Here is a 22,630-nt window from a genome sequence, read left to right on the forward strand (position 1 = left end):
TCTGAAGAATGGTTAAGACTGCAGCTGGAATTTGACCAAGTCATCTATTCCTGCGCGTTTCCATTTCAGATTCGGAACATCAGCTATATCGGTACCATGGACATTTGAAAAAAAAAGGCAACACACTTTTCTTCAGTTATCTATGATCTATCTGGGTACATGACGACCTTTTGTGACATTCTTACTTTTTCTACTTTTCTCTACTTTTACAATGTAATGGCAGAAGTTGCCTGAATAAGATATCGAACAAGGTTCCAGGTACTTGCCTATGCCATACCGGTAGATGAGGAACACCTCAATATCATGACAGACTACGGTGATTACACAGATTTACCACTGACAAACCGTCCGGCCAGCGTTCAGCCTCCGTCCTGTCACCGTCAACTCCGACCGGCAAGAAAGCAAACGTGCTGCGACCGGCCGTTTTGCTCAATATAGCATTCGACTGGCCCTTACCGCCAGCCTCCATTAGCTCTCCATTTGGCCTTTTGGTAAAACCATTAGGGCAGTACTCCGATTCACCATTATAACTCGACAAATAATCTCTAAAAAGAAGTGTCATACTGAATATCCATGACCTTGGTCTCGGTTCGTACAGGTATCACATCCCCGTGCCTGTCTACATCTCCCCCTCCCCGTCACAGGCTTCACAGGTAATTATCTAACACTTGTATCAACTGATTTGTGTTTATAATAGATGTCTTCCGTCCTAGCCAACTTTTAGGATTTAGATGGGTAATAGGGAGACAAACATTTTAGTCGGGGTAGAATGGGTGTTATTTTCTACAACGGCACAAATACTTACATTTACTTACATAAGACTGACAACGAATAGGTAGACAAAGGTCAACCGACTTTTCTCATACAATAACGGGAAGCCATTTGAGTATTTGAATAATATATTTTATTGATGTTATACATATTTAAGATATCGATAAACATAAATAAAATGAATAAGTTAACACAGACATTACAAGCAATTTATTTTAGTAAAATGACCATGTAAACACATTATGTATTCTTTTAAACTCTTCTAAATTATCAATTTAACTTTATTATTGACACGTTAGCCCGCAAACCGACTTAGTTTAAACTTATTTGAAAATATTCAAAAGAAATTTGACACAAGTTGTATAACTTATAAACGTCCTTTCAATAAACATGTATACAAGATTATTTACAAATGGCAGCATTTGTGGTATAAATATATTGATTTCATAAATGAAATTTGGAATGTTTGTATGTGTTTCTAGGCAGTTTCAATGGCAACCAATATTGTTGATTCTTCCAAGTCAGATATTGGGTTCAAAATCTTGTGTTACACATATACACACAAAACAATATAATTGACACATTCATTACTCCAATGTATGAATTGTTTTGACAAGTAATAAACGATTTTCGTTTATTTCATGCAAATTATCATAGAACATCTATAGTCCATGGTAACCATCGCAAAAATCACATTATGATATAATAAACAGTGTTTTCTTCGATACATCTTAGTGATATATATATATATATAGGAACTAAACAAACTACATGTAATTCAAAGACACGAAATGAAACACTTCCTGCATGATTCTTAGGCAGACTGGTGCTTAACACTTTGTAAAACTCCTTTTAAACGCACTCCTTCTTAACACAAAGTAGGAACACATTCGTCGGTTGTTTTGACATTTCGATTAAGTTCACTAAATCTAGTAAGATATTTCTTTTCTACATTGCTATTTGAAGAGAAATATCACGTTGCAAATATAATTAATTTGTTTACGTTGTATTTCAGGTGACCTAGATTTCCCTAGAAATACATGTATATTTGAATAAGTCAACCGTCTTGACTTGATTATCATTGTAGTTATAAAAGACTGACATTTACAGATAAACTCCAAGTTAATAAACATCCTAGAATGCAATATCCATACGTCATACCACTTAATCAAAGTTCATATTATACAGATAAAGTAATGGGGTTGAGGGTATAGCAAGATTCGGGTTTCCCGAAACCAGGTCTATTTCCCAACACGAAGCCGAGGGATATAGGCATAGTCAAGGTCAAACAGAAATTGCTTTATATATCCATCAATCCCAAACTCAAATCATCTTATAAGACTTTTTTGTGTACTTCTGTTTTTTCGACCACCATAATCTAAAACAGAGAAACTGTCGTCTGCACACAGAAGGCGCCTTCTGTAACAAGCTCCGCCCACCTTCACGTTGTATGGCAAATGACGGCGGAGGAAATATCCATTGAACATTGTATTACATTCTTATTGAATATATAAAATTTGGGTCCTATTAAGGAAAGGTGCAATGGAAACAACTTACCTATAAAATATTTACAGGATAGAAGAAAATGCATGGGTATGCATGTTTTAGATTTCTTTGAAGTCCACATTCATCATAAGCTTGAATCGCATTACTTATGGAAATGAGCTGTGATTAAAGATACATTCATTGTATTCTAAAAGTATGTGTAAGTTCTCGCGTGTAGAAATTAGATCATTACTGTGGTATGTTATACCCTGATAAGTTAAGACATTTAATTCTTCACTGTGATGAAACTGCAGATGTTCCAGACGAATTGTTGTACCATTTGATCAGTAATTTGGGTAAAGATTTGATTATACATATGTATTTTCTACATGATTTAACAGACTTTGATTTAACTAACATTAACAAGTACATTTAACTATGCATTGTCAAACGAAGATTTACCTATTTATTTTCCCAATCAAATGTTTAAAAGACATAAACCATTTTATTATCAATAATTCTCCAAAATAACTATGAACATTTTGTACATCTATATGATCATTTTTTGCATGCTGTTCGCACTTTTGTTGATGAAATCTACGTTATTTGGAGAAAATAAACAGCACATTTGACAAAATGGGACTTGGCGTAAAAAAAGAGGTAAATACACAAGGTATGTCTTATGTAATGTATACGAGACATGTCTTAACACGTGTCCTGGCCTGAACGACAGGTACGGCGTATATATCGAATGTCTTAACACTTGTCCGAACCTAGATGACGCGCACGGCGTATTCAGGGAATATCTTAACACATGTCCTGACCTGGATGTCAGGTGCGGCGTTTACAGGGTATGTCTTACCACGTGTCCGGACCTTGACGTAACACGTGTCGTCATCTGATTGACAGATACGGTGTACAATTGAAAAGTTTAAAACTTGTCGTGGCTGACAAATATGGCGTACACAGGGCAGGTCTTAACACATTTCGTGGCCTGAACGTGAGACAAGGTGTCGTTGTCTGAAAGACAGGTACGGTATACACACGGTATAAGTCTAAACACGTGCCGAGGCCTGGACGGAGAAACGAATTAATAGACTTTTGTAATTATTATACCTATTCCTGGATTTCGCTTTCTTAGCCGTACACTAGAGTGTAACACCATCATGCTGACGTGTGACGCCGACATGGCGCTCATGACTCTTATTTCATAGGCGACCTTGGAGCGTTTTGTAGTGGTATAGTTGTCAGTCTTTCCATAAGAATCGATCGTCATGTAATATTTCAGCCAACTTCTTGTTGTAGGGTTCGTACAGTGCGTTTAACAATTCTCTAGTTTTCTGCAGCATTGGCCCCTTTGTTTTCTTCCTTGCTGTTACATGCTTTTTGGCTTCCAAAGTGATTCCGTATGACGTCATTTCAGTCGCCGTTAAAGAACCTAAAACACACAGTATCGTGATGACAGTCTTACGTATTTGTAAAGTTGTTAGGTGTTCAAGACGAGATTGTCATTGTTGGAAGGTAATATTCACACTAGTTCACCTATTGGAAGGACGATTGATGCTCATCATTTTAAAAGGTTAATGTAAAAGTTTCATGTAAATGTTCTATCAACAGGGAACCGTTTGGTTAAAAGCAATCAACATCAAGCAGGCGTTTAAATTAGTTAAACAGTGGAAACATATCGCTAACATAAGATGCTGAATGTATAGTAAACAAAAACCCACGAAATACTGACAACATAACTAACCCTTCTAAGAAAACTGACATCCTCGATATTCATGACTTGGCAAAATTGAAGGAACATGAAAAGCTATTTGAAAAGTGTCTGAAAAAAGCTTAATAGCCAATTGCTATGTTGGCGTATTTCTTAACCAGCCAATTAAAAGCTACTATAACTGTAGATTTCATACTCATTAAACGATTATATTTATCCTACTAAAAAGTGGAATGGGTTTAAGGTATACGAGTCTATACAACATTGTTTACCTCGGTTGAAACTGTAAACAATATACTTAACAGAGAAAGCCAAATTGAGTCATATGATTGCGATCAATGATTCATATCTTACCGCTCTAAAGCAGAACATTAAAGGACCTACCGAATTGTAATGTTATTGTTTTGCACTGATTAACATATTTACAAAACAGGATTACGGACACTTAAATGTAATAAAGGGAAAGTCTTAGTTTAATTATACACTTTTAAAAATGCTAGGCCTGGTAATGTATTACAGCACTGATTTTACAGTAATAGTCGTTTTAACTAGTCCTTTTGAGACTGAACCTTCGATTTCTATGACATATTCCAGGGGTGCAGAGAGAAAACGTGGCCGTAATATAAACCATGAAATATCGAGGAACTTTACTGGTGAATACTCACGTGATCCAAGGAAGTTGAATATTTGAGACAAGTGACTGCTGACATTAGGCGAGTAGTCTTCTGTTCGTAGGAATAGAATCTGTTTCCTAGGAAACACCCGAAGCCACTGCTTCACATATTCGGAGTAAAACCCAATGTGGATTCGAGCCTGATAAGAAAAAGAGAATACAAAAATGATTTTTTGATATTGAGGTGAAATGTCAGAATCAAAGGACATAAAGTTCAGTTTAATATAGCCAGTCAATGATTTTTTCTCCATAAAATCGATCCCCGTCTTTTTGTTCCCGGAAGTAATTGATCCCTTTATATTTATGTTCCCGGAAGTAATCTATCCCTGTACATGAATGTCCCTGGATGAATCTATTCCCGTACATCTCCGGATGTATATATACCTGTATGTCCGTTCGTTCCCGGATATAATCTCTGTACACAGACACACACTTATATATAACAATATGTTTGCAATGTAAATCACTACATCCGCCATGCCCTTAGCTATAAAACATATACACAATACAAATGCATTACACGATCTATTGTATGGTCATCTATAGTTATGTCATACACAATAATCCTGTATTACAACACGATCCATTGTATGGCCATCTATAATTATAATATACACAAAAATAATTTATTACAACACGATCCATTGTATGGCCATCTATAATTATAATATACACAAAAATAATTTATTACAACACGAGCCTTTGTATGGCCATTTATAATTATAATATACACAATAATCCTGTATAACAACACGATCCATTGTATAGCCATCTATAATTATAATATACAAAAAAATAATGTATTACAACACATTCCATTGTATGGCCATCTATAATTATAATATACACAAAAATAATGTATTACAACACGATCCATTGTATGGTCATCTATAATTATAATATACACAAAAATAATGTATTACAACACGAGCCTTTGTATAGCCATTTATAATTATGATATACACAATAATCCTGTATTACAACACATTCCATTGTATGGCTATTTATAGTTTTAACACAAAACAATAATGTATTGCAACACGACCCTTTGGATGGCTATTTATAGTTTTATAAGGATATTGCAGTATATGAGCCGATGCGTTACCACTTACCGCCTTATTCCATAATTGGTGTTGTTCGTTGCTTGATAAACATGTCAACATGGATTTATTTCTCAAACAGTTATACAATGTCGCAATGGAAGCGAGAACAGAATTGTGGAAATGTAATGGAGAATTGCCAGCCAACTGCAGGAAGTAGTAATCCGAATAAAGTCTGTAATAATGACATATATACAGTAATCCTATTGTTTATTAGGTAGTAATCCGAGTACAGGTTGTAATAATGAGATATAAAGTAATCCTATTGTTTATTAGGTAGTAATCCGAGTACAGGTTGTAATAATGAGATATACAGTAATCCTATTGTTTATTAGGTAGTAATCCGAGTACAGGTTGTAATAATGAGATATACAGTAATCCTATTGTTTATTAGGTAGTAATCCGAGTACAGCTTGTAATAATGAGATACACAGTAATCTTATTGTTTATTAGGTGGTAATCGAGTACAGCCTGTAATAATGACATATACAGTAAACCTATTGTTTATTAGGTGGTAATCCGAGTACAGCCTGTAATAATGATATATACAGTAATCCTATTGTTTATTATGTAGTAATCCGAGTACAGCCTGTAATAATGAGATATACAGTAATCCTATTGTTTATTAGGTGGTAATCGAATACAGCTTGTAATAATGATATATACAGTAATCCTATTGTTTATTAGGTGGTAATCGAATACAGCTTGTAATAATGATATATACAGTAATCCTATTGTTTATTAGGTGGTAATCAAGTACAGCTTGTAATAATGAGATATACAGTAATCCTATTGTTTATTAGGTAGTTATCCGAGTACAGCTTGTAATAATGATATATACAGTAATCCTATTGTTTATTAGGTGGTAATCGAGTACAGCTTGTAATAATGAGATATACAGTAAACCTATTGTTTATTAGGTAGTAATCTGAGTACAGCTTGTAATAATGAGATATACAGTAAACCTATTGTTTATTAGGTAGTAATCGAGTACAGCTTGTAATAAGGATATATATTTAATATGTAACCACATTGCAGTATTGTCTAACAATATCAATTTAAGCGTGGTAACTTTATCAGTATGGGATGGCACTTTGATGGTATGCGCATTGGCCCTTGCTGATGCCCAAGAGCTGATAGGCAGGACCAACATTGGTCAATTTGATTGAAATTCTAAAAATCTTCTCAAGATCTAGATATGCTTGAATCTTCATAGATGGAAGGTGACAAGGTGCTTTACCATGATTGTGAATATCATGACCCTGGGATCGCACGTTTCCTATGAGAATAGTTTCTATACGGAAAATACATTTTTGAACTTCATTGTTTAAATGCAATTGGAAATAATTCAGACTTGGTAAGAATCATCTGTCAATTGGCCTGTTGTTATAAGCTCGTTTGAGTGAACTTGTCTCCAAGCAGAGTACAAAATAAAATGTCGTAACTTCCTTAGATAAAATGACCGGAACTTACTGCCATCGTAGGGGAATATCTCAAGAACGGTTTTTGAAAAATTTAAGATAATGAGTTTCCTTGTCTAAGGGATATTGATAAAATGGGCCCAGTCCATTGCTAGGGCCAATTACCTTTCCACAGGGTTTCTCATGATGATGATGAAGCTTCATGTTTTTGTTGACGTGATTGACAAGGTCAGGGGTTAAAACCCGTGGTTCCTTAAGACCATAATTTTGTGGAATATGTGTCCATCCTCGGAAATCCCAAGCGTCCATAGGTGTCCCATCCCCTACATAAAACGATACCACAAAGGGTGATTAGAAATGACGGGTCCTAAAGGATCTTCGAAAACGCGTAGCTTCTGAATGTTGTAAGCTGCGTAAATATATTGTGAAGTTAAGGATTATGTCCTTCTAAAACACATTGATTTGCTGATCAAATTAGATCTCTTAATCAAGATAATATATATAAGAAATTGAAGCTCAGATATCAACAGGAATCATATTTATATATCATTAGAGAAGCCAATCTAAGAGGACGATACACTAAGTTTAGACTTTGTGATCATGACTTAAATCTAGCCCGTGGTCGAATAAATTTTACATCCCAAGATATTTAAGAGTCAATAAAAATTGTAATCTTAATGAAAATTCATTAATTTAATAAATAAACAATGTATATGATATTTAGATTATTTACTATCAATTTATACTAACCTGCTATGGCGAAATGAAAACCATTGTCGTCTGTTTTGTTTGGAGAATTGATCACTAAAGCCGACTTGCTAAAATAATTAAGATAATCATCAAAATTTCTCTTTTTTTCTTTCCCAAGAAGTCTCATTCCTGTAATTTGAAAACAATAAAGAATAGTTCCTATTCATACACCGGAGATTTATTAAGAAACAGAAAGGATATTGGGAACACATGAATTGTATCAGGAACTCTTATCAAACACCATGTCAAATAAACAAATAACAAAATGTTTAAATTAGGTCAAAGACAAGTACACATTACAAAGAGAAGTAGTGGATCTATCAGGCTTGATTTCAATGCTTACTAAAAACATATATTTCAGACAGAATTATTTTAAATTAATATTGTGCTAAAACTTGCGATTAAACACAATCTTCCTCACGCTTACCTTATTTACAAGAAGTCGCAATTGTGTTAAATTTTGAATTTGCTAAAATCAGATGATTTATGGTATCCCTTGGGTAAGCTGGAGTCTAATTTTAGATGATTAATAATGATGAGATGTGAAATTATGAATGCACGAAACATTTTTAAATGTAATGGACCTGATTTGTGTGACAACTTGTATGATTTGTGTGACAACTTGTATACATTTGGTATGTTTTCTGTTTCCCTTCAGAACACGTGGTGTAGACCTACCGTAGCGTTACCATTTCCACCAATGTGGTGTAAACTTACCGCAGCGTAACCAGCTCTATCACGTGGTGTAAACCTACCGTAGCGTAACCAGCTCTATCACGTGGTGTAAACCTACCGTAGCGTAACCAGTTCTATCATGTGGTGTAGACCTTCCGTAGCGTAACCAGCTCTATCCTGTGGTGTAGACCTACCGTAGTGTAACCAGTTCTATCACGTGGTGTAGACCTACCGTAGTGTAACCAGCTCTATCCCATGGTGTAAACCTACCGTAGCGTAACCAGCTCTATCACGTGGTGTAAACCTACCGTAGCGTAACCAGCTCTATCACGTGGTGTAAACCTACCGCAGCGTAACCAGCTCTATCACGTGGTGTAAACCTACCGTAGCGTAACCAGCTCTATCACGTGGTGTAAACCTACCGTAGCGTAACCAGCTCTATCACGTGGTGTAAACCTACCGTAGCGTAACCAGCTCCACCACCACGTTTCCTTTCCCAATATTCCTTGGTTCCCTAAAATATCCGGGTGTTTGGTGATCCGGTCAAACAGATCACTGGATCCGCTCTTATCCATACCTATTAGCATAAAGTAAGGTAAACACCTAAGACGTTCATCGCCTTTCCTCCAACATGGGTTCTTGTAGTCGGGCAGGAACGATGGAAGTTCCTAGAGGTTTATAAAAAATAAAAATACTTAACTGTCATCAGAACGTCCTACAATGAATGATATATAAAAAAATATTTATCAAGAACAATAGCTATTGTCGCCGATAGGTTTACTGATGGTAAGTAACATATAATAACACGGTATTATTGTAATACCAGGCATTAAATGAATGGCCTTGGGGAATATATGTATAAACGTCTAAAATAAAGTGCCTATTATGTGAACATACCAAATTGATCGCCTCCGAGTTGACAAAACTTATGGTCTTGATTTGTTAATTAGCTGAGTGGATGAATTTTTAAGGAAGACTTATAAAAAAAGTATTATTGTTATAAGTAAGCTGATTTTAAAGCTGAAGATTTACTGAATTTAAATAAGATAAAGGCACTGTGTAGATTAGGTAAATTCATTGTACAGGTTAGTAAACAGAGAACAATATGTGTTTAAATGTATTCCAGATTTATTTTCATAGTGTCAAAATTATTCGCTTAAAGTAAATAAGTATCACCATATCTAAGTGTAACGATACACATTGGTGTTGATATCATGTACCTTATGAAATATTTATATCATGTATATTCATGTTGATCTTCATATGTTATCTTTGTATTTTGAACAATATGATATATTATGTATGTACAAAACTGATTGGATGTCAAGGCAAAGGTAATAAATAATTGAATTGAATGTCCACATATTTTACATTATTATATTAAATTTTAAATTATTTAGTTAGATTTCTTTAACATATACGCTAACATATTTTAATAGACAGGTATTATTTTAAGGAATCGTAGGAAATCAAATATATACTGTTTCAAATAAGCTGTAAATTTACCTGAGATTTGCCTTAATTTATTCAGCACATTTCAAACTTATTTAAAAAAAATAAGCACTTGGTTTAAATTTGCAATTTTTAGTACATTTTTGTGATAACGTCTTCGTTACACTAAAATTATTTCCGTTCATCTTGAAGAAGGAAATTTAATTTTGAGTCTAATCAGAAAATAAAATGACCGTTAGATGGATACCTTGGATTTTGACTGTTGAAATTTGTTTCTTGAACTCTTACCATACACAGCAAGTCTTCTGTAGTTGACAGGGTCCTGTTTGGCAGACAAATAGGCTTGGTGATCGGGCGCTTTGTTGTTCCTGGAACAAAGGTCTTTTGCAAAAAACGGCTTTCATTTGTAAACTGAAATGTATACGTCAACCAGAACACCGACAGTAATCCAGCAAGCGCCAACACAGTCAGGCGTTTTCGAATTGGAAGCATCATGTGGTGATCTGTAAACAACAATACATTAAAAATCGGTTCCCGTGTATTTTCGGTAATTTTCCGTTCCACGTGGAAAAGCGTAGTAATTACGATTTTTCCTGGTTGTCTATAGTTATAAGCTTTGCGTTAATACCAATTTAGTAAATTTATTCACAATATAAGTAATAAGATGAAGCTCCCCACAGCATCCATAACACTCTGTTATGTGATACTAATCGAACGAACAATAAGCCTGGCAAAGAAGATTTGATAGAGCTTAGTAACTCAAACTGGGGTCTCAAACAGAAAACGTCCGTAAAGAAGGTTATTTCAAACCAGGAAGTGTGTAATAGCTGAACAAACAACAACAAACAACTTTATAACGAGTGGTAATTTTAAATATTGATTTAATCCTGTCGAAAATCTGAAATCGGGACATTATTTTCAATTACTTTCTTTGTTTTGATTTGAAATGAGCAAATAGTCTATTGTTACCGATTTTTTTTATATATAAAGAAATTTTTTATTATTGTTATTAAGATCCCTTTTAGCTACAATAAGTGCATCATAACTTTTATCACGCCATTATTCCATAAAGCAATTTACATGTATGTGTAAATTGAGATGTTAGTTTTTGTGACTGTTTTAATTCATGGTTTTTGAAGAAAAATATATCAAGTATTTTACAATTTTGAACAAACCTGATGTAGCAGTTTAAATAAAACCTCTTTTGTTCTGATTAGTTAATAACATCCCATCAACACGTATCATCAGGTCATATCATGTGACCTTTATTTATTGGAGAATCATCGCTGAACATTTAATCAGTTTACATGCCTACTTCACAGTGACATCCACGCTCTACATAATGATTTTTGACGCCTAAATTATACAATTAGTTGTTCTTTTTATAAGCTGTTAACAGGTAACTCTGGCATATTGTAGGAACATAAGGAGGGCTTGGAATTAGGATTATCTATCAATATCAAATGTACCCAGAAATCTCGGGTAGTGTTTGATAAGGATCATTTTCTTTTAAGGTGAAAAGGGAAGACCAATTACTGGCATTGAAACGTATAACGTGTAAAACAATTGGGTATAGACATGGAAATTAATTAATAAGATGAGAGCAAAATATAAACGAAAAGTATATATACACAAGAGATGTTCTAAAGAACAAGTACGAAGAAGATAAAACCAAATATCTCGGAAGGGTAAGCGTCTTCGGCTCTGAGTTAAATCCAGGCATTTGATAACCAGTGTTATGATAACGTAAGCGTATCAGCAACCATCGAACATTATTTTTGAAAAATTGTGTAGGAAATTGTGTCATTTTGGGCCAAAAATAATTTTTTTTTTTTTTTTTTTTTTAGGTTTTTAGATGTGGTTAAATTGGTTTAACATAGAAAAAAAAGCTTATCCTCGCAGCTGTATTAAAATTTACATAGTAAAACAGTCTGCCCGTCGGGTCATTTGGTTTTATTATTCTGTTATTTAAACATTAATACATATTAACATAAAAATCCGGACAAGAAGGCAGGAAGCAAACTAGGCCAGTGTTTACAGTTTATTTCTACGACAATTCATCAACCATCACACATCGTTTTTAAATTTAAATTTACATCTAAACTGAACGATCAGAATTAGCATACAAAATCAAACTATGGTTACAAAATCGCATTATACAATGTTCTACACGCGGGCACTGACGTTACAATAGATAATGTGTCTGAACTGTCATCATTCCGCTGACTAATTCAATATTACATTCATTCATTGTATAGGAGAGAGGCGTGGTAATAGACATTTCCATTAACTGACGGACGTGAGAGTGAGCTGTGAATGTTGGGGGTCATCTCAAAATGTTCTTTGTGTTTTACAGGTAACTTCGACCAGTGGTTAGGACACTCAACAACGGTAATCAGCCATGCGTATCGTATATTTATGTACGTTATAATAATTCTTATACATGCAGGAGACAGCCTCAGTTTGTGTCTTTTACACATTTTCATCACCGATAGGGTGTGAATTTGAGCTTCTAACAGGGATCAGCTTAGATTTATAATAAAACCTCAAGCCACCGTTTATATTATTTTAGCAATGATTTCATTGCTTATTTTCGAGACTGGCTTATTTCAAAAGTGATATCTGTTAACAATATTCTATTTTCCAAGTTGTTGATGACGCCTACATTGCGACGTGAATATTTGAATGGGATGTTACATCGTGTACATTTTAATTGCTAGAAATAAGGAATAATGCTGTAAAATCTTTGATAAATATAGAATAACAATATGCATGATTAAACAAACAGTCGTCTTCACAAGTAAGCATATGTATTATATTGACTTGATCAAGTCAGCGAAAAAGTAAGTGTTTCCGGTACACGGTACAAGAAATGTAAGGTCATGGTACAATTGCTTTTGTCATTTAAGACAACTAAGAAATGTAGTTGCTTTAAAGAAAAAGTTGAACAAAAATTTTCAAATGGATCTCCATTAACATACATTAGTTTGTATGTAGATTACACCATTGATATGAAATATCTGATATATGATATGAAAGACGAAATACATTGACAACTAAACAGACTCGTTCTGGCCATATTAGATTATTACATTGTTTATATAATAATGCTACGCTGCTGATACTGATTCAGTACATTTATGGTGATGATTCATCTTCTACGTAGAAAATGGTGGAATGAGTTCTGGATGAGAAAAGAATATATTGTCAATTTGATTTTTTGAGACTTGCTTGATTTCGAGGGGACTCCTTTTGAAAATATATTATACTCCAAGTTGAAGAACATAGAATATCATTAATTAAAATTAGAACTAATTTTGTTTCAAGAAACTTTAAATATCAATTTCGTGAACACAGAAATTGCATCAGGATATTTAAGGTATCACATACTACAAAATTCACATAACGGACATGTGATCACAACCTGGTATGTTTTTATCGTACCAACCAGTCCTATGACTTTGTAGATCTTATTGGGTTAATTCAAGACAATATTTTATAGTAAGATATTTTTAGACAAATATAGCTTATAGTAACAGCTCACATTCATATCCGACACAGTTAATGGAAGTGTCTAATAATGTACATACAGGCAGTAGTCCAGTACTACAGGTCCAGGATCATAATGCTTGGCAAGTACCATTAAGGGATAAAGGATTGTATTTTTGTCATGATCGATTACTTTGACCTGCTTTCAAGTTCACAGGAGTCAGATATGTTAAATCATCTAAAACAACTTCTTAGTAACCAAAAATCCAGAAGTCAGTTAAATCTTAAATCTTTAAACTTGTTCAAAAACTAAGAATCTCAGGATCAGGGTTATACTATTGGGTCAGTATGAATCTCGCACGATGGACTTCTTAGTATGTTCAAAGGATTAAACATGACATACCTTTGAGGTCATAGTGGTCCAATGTATGGAAATATCTTAATGACTTCTCAATAACAAAGAATCCAATGACCATGATGCTACATCAGTAGAATGCTACCATAAAGGACTACTTTTAAGGTCGCAGGAGTCAAATAAACAATAATCTACAAATATATTCTTCGTAAGAAACAATGAAGCCTATATGTTAAGATGAAGAGATGTGCTTACTCGAAATAACATGGTCTAATTCAAATCTGAATATACAATGACCCTGAATTAGATCCATAATCATTTTCAACAAATTTAAGGACAACTTGTCAGATTTTGAAGTGGCTTCGTAAAAAGTAAGTCAGTGAAAACATCGTTCTAAATAGGTCATTACATTAATCCCCATCATCTTACCGTCATATTAATTACTTTTGTAGAAAAAAGATATCAAGTTTATTTCCAAATGGTTGTAGGTCATTTGGAAAATATATAAATATTGCCAGAGACTGGCTCTTCTCTGTTACCTGGACAGACTTGTCTGTATATACAATACAAATAGGTGTCTGTGTGCATGTTACTGTCTCGTGCATCATACATTTATGTACATACGTGTATTAGGCCATTGTTTTGTGTGGGATGCCTACTGACAGACCAAATAAGCCTCTTTTGTCAGATAGGGATCATTAACACAACCATAACCATATTTTTTGTTGTATATCCACTAAACTTATACAGCTGTTTTATTTTCTATGTCTGTGTGTGATCGTTTGCAATTTACTTTTGTCTTGATAAAGGGACGGATTGCCACGAAAATATGTGTAATCTTTGCGTAATTTCTTGCCTATTCCCCGCAGGCAAAACGATTTAAATCATTACAAAAAATGTTTTTGTGGGTGATGAAATGGGCTAACTGTTGATAAGGATAATTTTCTTTTAAGGTGAAAAGGGAAGACCAATTACTGGCATTGAAACGTATAACGTGTAAAACAATTGGGTATAGACATGGAAATTAATTAATAAGATGAGAGCAAAATATAAACGAAAAGTATATAACACAAGAGATGTTCTAAAGAACAAGTACGAAGAAAATGTTTTCGAAAAACCATAAAATCTGCGGACTTTATTATATCTGTCAAATCAACTGACGTTTAACCTCAGGTTTCATTATTTAATTAGCAAACTTATATAAACTGGTCTCCCACCACCTGTACTTAGACGAAGCGACTTACAACATTAATCCCCATCATCATACATCTCCATGTCACTGTCAAACAGCCCGAGCTGATCGACCCGTGATTACTATGTTATTCCAGTATAACTAAACAACATTTAACATAAACTTATCAATACAACTATGTCTTTCCCTTTTATGATAACTTTCTCCAATTCCATGTCTAATGCGTTGTCGAATACTTCATATGCTGGCCACAGTTAAGGTTTTACACCTGATGTAGTATCACGTGCCGACATTACTGTTTACGTCAGAAATATGAATGGGACATTAATATGTTCGTGGACATACAATTTTTGGCTGAACTGACAATGGCATATATCAGTTTTGGGTATTCTACAGTGGTGGAGTTTTATTCCAGGGGGCTGTGTTTGACTGACAAAATATCCAATTTCACAAAGATATACATATGTTTGTAAGAAATGCTATATCACACTAATTATTTATAGAAATAATCATACTTGACAAAGTTGTTTACTGTTACATTCCTTTAGAACAAAGTCTTAAGCCGAATATTTTGTAACTGATATGTACATACCATGTTATATTTTGTAATTGATTCTTGTCTCTCAATTATATATACCTATATAATAGTTTCTCGCAATACATCAACGGTAATGGTATTCACTAGTGATACATATTTACATATATAGTCTGCTGTTGATGAGGCATTCAAAATGAAACATTTTTGCTTTGCTTAATCTCTAAACTTAAACTAACCTTGTCGGTATATAAAGATATTGTAAATACGTTACCAGATGTCAGATATGATCAGTAGAACAAAGAATATCGAGGACACAAGAAGAAAGGTGTATATCCAATCACAATTATCCGTAGTGTGATGGCCGTGCGGAACGTCCAGTAAAACTACCTAACGGTGTAATAGCGCATGTCTCCGAAGGTAATATCGGTCGTCTTCCTTTAGGGCATGTCGTATATATAACTTACCACAGGCGTACCTGTGGAAGTGTTTTAGCTGTTAACGCGTGACGTCACAGTCGTGACAACCCCTCCCTCATCTGTATATAAAAGCAATAAAAGGTGATGATCGCTTAACCTTCAAAACGATTAGTTTGAAATACATTAAATACGGCTATTCAAGTCATTTGAGAATGCACTTTAGTTTTTGCAAAAGGAAAAACGCATATCAGTATAACATGTTACATGTACGTAATTATTTAGAGTTAACTATGGACCAAGAGGACGGACTTAGCTTTCCATACCAAAAAGCGAGGCCTATTCTCTTCAACCAGTACAAAGAATAAATTTGTTTTCGGCCTTTTATATTTAATAAATTAATCTTGCTTACTGTTGAGCATATTTATTCGGCAACAGTATCGACAAAGTGATCTGATACCAGTTATTACGATATTTGCTATCAAATTTCTCTCTAAAAATACATTTGTTTACTTACAAAATTAATGTAAATTATAATATACAGTCGCATAACAACAATTTGGTTAACTACCGATACATGTGTACATGTATATATCCAAATACAACACAGAATGTAAATAAGAATTAATATCTTATATGATACAATGTTACATGACTTTTGCTTTTGGACTTTGTGAAATTATCGTGCTTGAGCGTCTAAATGTACATAAAATCTATATTTCTCAGAATATGGGTCAACTAAAGTTCAAGTTCATTTTTCTGCTTAAACTAGCGTAAAATGCACCTTTAGAAGCCTATTCAATGTTTCATCCTTGCAAGAATTTTCAAGTAGTGTGTTTGAACAGCGTTTTATGTAGTATTGGCTCATGATGACCTGATTCTGGACATTTACATCAAAACATTTTTAACAAATTCTATTCATTTCAAGCTACACAAACTCTTAACATAAAGCTTAAGCATTAATATGTATACGTGACTCCTAAGTTTTGTTTCTTTCAACAAAAATAATCCCTTCTAAGCTGAACTACCACCTCTAAAGGAGAACGTCGCAGTTCTCCGTAAATCTCGAAAAAAGGAATGGAATATCGCTGGCCAAAAGTCGCTTATACAATTTTAAATGAACTTATTAACTTGTTTTTCTTCTTTTTTTCTCTTCTATATAATTAAGTTCGAAATAGTAATATAGATTTCAATATGATATACAATTATTTCAGTTGCAAATCAACTGGCAGATCTTCTAATTTTACGTTATACCGAAAATGGACTTTTGGGTATGTTCAGTGTTTCAGTTTACATTTTGAGAAACTACCATTACGCCTAAACGTCAAACCCAGGAAGCTGAAGTTACCTACCTCTTCTACAAATCGACCGTTGAATTAATACTTAAGTAGATGGTGACTGTTTTTGAGGTTATCAGATATGAAAATCGTCCGTAATGAATATCTCCTGTATGGATGTTGCTTGTCTTGCAGAACCTTCTCTGCCCATCTGCAACGATTACGATGTCTGCTATGTTGTCTCTTTTTGTGTCCGTTTGGAGGCCACAGCTCCTTTGAACGGGACTTCCTTTCAATTTTCCCACTAGGGAACACCTGAATATCATAGCAGTGAGAAGTACATCAATAAAGACCCTCCATCAATGTATTTTCGATAAAATGACTGTCTCGACAACTTTTTATTTATTTTCCACGGAACTGAGGGAGGGTCCTGTGTGCACACGGACTGTTAATGCTTTTTAATACAAAATGGAATATAATAAGTATGATAAGTATAAGTCATGTTTATATCGGACGGTAGTCTGCCAGGCCCAGCTTGATAGAAATAACATTACCTGTATTTACCTATAAAGATCTATGTGGTGTTTATAACAATCACCTGAAATTAGGCTCCAATCCTTTGTTTTTATAAGTGTGGAGATTTTAATGGACGCTCCAGTTATATTTACGACTATAAAGGGATGCTATTGACTTTTAAGTGGATAAACATAGAATTCTATTGTGTGAGTGCCCAACAAATGTCAACATATTTGACGGACAAAACACAATCAATAGCTGCTTACTGTTCGCCTGTTGTTGATCAATATCTTGTTCCCTATGATAATCTATACTCTTTCAATTCGTTTAATGTCAACACCATTTCGGAGCTTACCCAGGAACCCATAAAACGTGAACATTATAGTATTTTCTATAAATAGAACACAAATGATATACATCTTTGGTACTTCCAACTATTTCCGGATATATAGAATGGGTCGCAGTCCAGACGGGTTCTGTAAATAGTATCTTTTTGGGTATATATCCTCAAAAATCAAACTTTTTGCGCAGATGACATATTCAATATATTATGTTGAGTTTAAAGGTAGCAGGAATTAAATCAACTTCATTACATTGAAAAATCTATAAGCATTGATAAATCTAATTGGCCGCAGGTTGTAGGATCATGCTTCAATCTTGGTAGTATATATTCATTTATCATATATCTTAGCAGGAAACTGTCTTATTGTGGTTTCTTTGGTCGATTCAAATGCAAGAGCTTGTGCGCAAAACATATGTTTGCCTGCAATGCACTGGCATTTAAATCGACCATAGATACCATATGAAGACATATAGATGCTTAAATTTACATTTTTTATAATCTTTTTTCAAAAGATATGAATAAAATTTAAGTTATGGTAAAAACATTTCCGCTTTACCAACATATTCAATACTTGGGTTCATTAGCCTGTCATCGCGTGGAGATCGGCAACGAAAATTGTGCATGGAAATGATATTAAAAAATACTGCTAACAGGTGCGAAACACAGGGGCACGTTACTAACGTATACTTAGCATTCCCTTGAGATTACTGTTTACTTCATCACTCAAGAGTATTCAGAGCAAAAGATAGTGGGTGTCCCTGTGATACGGTCTTATTATGTGACAAAAGAAAAGTTTTTTCTGTGTGTATGTTTGGATATAAATACGAATGACTGTGACGCCTCCGGAAATTTCAATATTTCGAACATCTTACATCTAGCGACAAACCACTTAATCGTCCAGAATTTGAAAGATTCTTGCTTCTAGGCAAAAGTTAGCGACGAACCAAGAATTTGGTAGATCCTTTTTCTAATCAAACATAAGAGGCATACCATTCATTAGTCAAACTTTTTGCAGACTTTCGTGTTTAGGCAACCGTAAGCGGTTAACCAGTAGTCAAGATTTCGCTTGGACGGAGTGACAGGCAGCCTTTAGTGCCAAACCTGTCATTCTTACGTTTGCCAATTTTGATAAGTGGCAGACCGAATGTACCTAAATGTACAGAAAAACACTTCCCTTAACCAGGAAAAACACACTGGCACAAAAGGTCGTTATATCCCGGAAATAGGAACTTAGCTCGTTGGAATATAGTCCTATAAAATCCTGAAGTTAAGCACATACTGTCTATTGTACACTTTGGTAAGCTTATGATTTATTGAGAGATATCTCGTCACAACTTTGAAATATAAAACCTCCATTGCATACATGCAAATTAGTTATGAACAAATAATAAATACATATCAGAGTAACAGCTAAATCACGTCATATTAAGAGGAAGTGACATCGTAATGGCTGTCACAAGAGTTCTGATTTCTCAAATAAGAGTTCTTGAGTCCAAATTCGAGTCCAAATGTCGTAATTTGACATTTCAAATCATGTGATGGTGACGTTTTCATGCTACCTGATTATGAAGTGTTGAATAGAATCAGACATTCTTTTTCATTTCATAGAAAAATTAAGAAACCCATCCGGCTATTTTTTAATTAGTTTAATAACATGCTGCTTGATATGAGAGAAATCTGAAACTATCAGATGGAATGAAATATATTATATAATTTATCACTCATGTGTGATGAATGACACTCAATATGTTTATGAATCATAGACCTGTACATTATACGTATACAGGTAACTATACCACATACATATTTCATAAAATAGATATCATATCAGACGATCATGAATAAAACATGAATGCATCTGCATGTGTTTATCATTATACAGCCGTTCTGTCTATCTATTACACCAATATTTTTTTTTTTTTGTAATTTATATTTTATTCAGTTAAACATATATTATCAACAAACACAAGACATCTACATTTTATGGTCATTCACACCTTTCAGCACTGATGTGTATTTCTATTATAATTTACTACGCACAAGCTTACACACACACATACACACCAACACACCCCCATTCTCGCCCCCCAGAGTCTGCTAAGCTACGCAAGCTACGCAAACTACGCTATACCACCGTACTGACCCACAGGGGCTTGGCACGATTTTCCAAATGATAGTCCATATATATATGTATATAGTATCAAGGGTAGTAACTACAAAGAGGGGAAAGACCAACGTATTTAAAAAAAAAAAAAAATTGTCGTATTCTGCGGGTCAAAAATCTTAGTGACACATACATTACCTTTAAGAGAAATGTTTTATCTTTCCAATGAGTGTTCGATGAACAAAATTGGCCAAGTATTATCCAAGTTATGACCTGACGAATTCGGAAATAGATGTTGAAATGGCTAGGTCGGAATCTCCCTGTCCGGTTGAATAGTCGCCTCGCCTCTAATGGGTACCTCAATAACCATTCAGAAATCGAAAAATCGACGCTTGCAGCGGTATACAGTAACCATAACTATGTCAATATAGGATGCCGGTTGGTTATGTTATCCGTCATGTGCCGTAGCCAATTCCATATTACATCACCGAGCTTACCGTCTTCAAAAAGAACCACCATCTTTCCCTTCATTCGGAACGCTTCTTGGCTGTACGACCACTGTTACGACATAAACAAAGTCACGAAAGGTTAGGGAAAGATGGTGGTTCTTTTTGAAGACGGTAAGCTCGGTGATGTAATATGGAATTGGCTACGGCACATGACGGATAACATAACCAACCGACATCCTATATTGACATAGTTATGGTTACTGTATACCGCTGCAAGCGTCGATTTTTCGATTTCTGAATGGTTATTGAGGTACCCATTAGAGGCGAGGCGACTATTCAACCGGACAGGGAGATTCCGACCTAGCCATTTCAACATCTATTTCCGAATTCGTCAGGTCATAACTTGGATAATACTTGGCCAATTTTGTTCATCGAACACTCATTGGAAAGATAAAACATTTCTCTTTAAGGTAATGTATGTGTCACTAAGATTTTTGACCCGCAGAATACGACAAATTATTTTTTTTTTAAATACGTTCGTCTTCCCCCTCTTTGTAGTTACTACCCTTGATACTATATACATATATATATGGACTATCATTTGGAAAATCGTGCCAAGCCCCTGTGTACTGACCGAGTGACATATGAAACGAAGGGAAGTAGCTCTGATGAATGAGAATGACACACCCCACGCAAACACCTTCCCACACACATGAATGTTCTAGTACATATACATACATGTACACAATACTATACACATATACATGTTCATACGTACTACATATAGTCATATACTAACTATTGCATATGACAATGAGCACACATGCTTTACTACACATACATGTACTATTTTGATATCCATCCATTGGCATGTACACACAGCACTTACATGAAAACATATCCACATACCGCACCTACTACAACTCAAATATACCCATACAAGTGCACACATACTACACATGTTGTATATATTATTGTATACATACATATATAAGAAAATGCATATTAAACACACATTCTGTTTCTATTATCCTGCTATTCATCCATGTACAGACAAACAGACAGACATACACACAGCCAGACAGATACATAAACCAACACCAACCTACTTAGACAGAAAGATACAGACAGACTAAACAGAGACACAGACATATACAGAAAGACTGACAGACATACACACAGACAGACAGATACATAGACTAACAACACCAACCTACTTAGACAAAAAGACACAGACAGACTAAACAGAGACACAAACATATACAGAAAGACTGACAGACATATACAGACAAACAGATACATAGACTAACACCAACCTACTTATACCGAAAGACACAGACAGACTAAACAGAGACACAGACATACAGACAGTATTGACATACATAAATAGAAAGATAAATAGACAAAACAGGGAGAGAAAGGGGATGGAAAAATCACAATATATTATCAGAGCAACAAAGCAAAATTATTGACCAGTTTAGTGTTTTAGAGCCTAGGAGACATGTCAGTTAAATATATTATGAAATGAAAGCTATAACCTAATTAATTTTTCCCATTTTAGCCATTCGTTTCTAAATCTCTCCTTATACATACCTCCTTTGCTATAAGCCACATCTTTGTATATTAAAATAGTCCTGTATAGTATTTATTAAAGCATTTAAATTTAAGGACTTATGCAGACAGCGCATTTTATATATGTACTGTTTAATTACAATGAGAATTTCATTATCAATTATTACACCAATATAATCAAAATTAGAAATAAGGGGCGGGGTCAAAAGGGGGGAAATTTGGCTATGTTGCCAGAACGCTAAATGTTAGTTCAAAAAAAGTCTTGAGTAAGTAATGCAATGCATGTTACATAATGAGCGGCAGAAGTGAAAAACTTTACCATCGTGAATCACCAACGA

General features: G+C 34.4%; 1 pseudogene; it reads right to left on the minus strand.

Annotated features, from left to right (window-relative positions):
• Window positions 1-966: 966 nt before the first annotated feature.
• LOC117325986 lies at window positions 967-15,876 on the minus strand (annotated as a pseudogene).
• Between the last annotated feature and the right edge of the window lie 6,754 nt (window positions 15,877-22,630).

Source organism: Pecten maximus, chromosome 4, assembly GCF_902652985.1.
Source record: "Pecten maximus chromosome 4, xPecMax1.1, whole genome shotgun sequence".
NCBI lineage: Eukaryota > Metazoa > Mollusca > Bivalvia > Pectinida > Pectinidae > Pecten > Pecten maximus.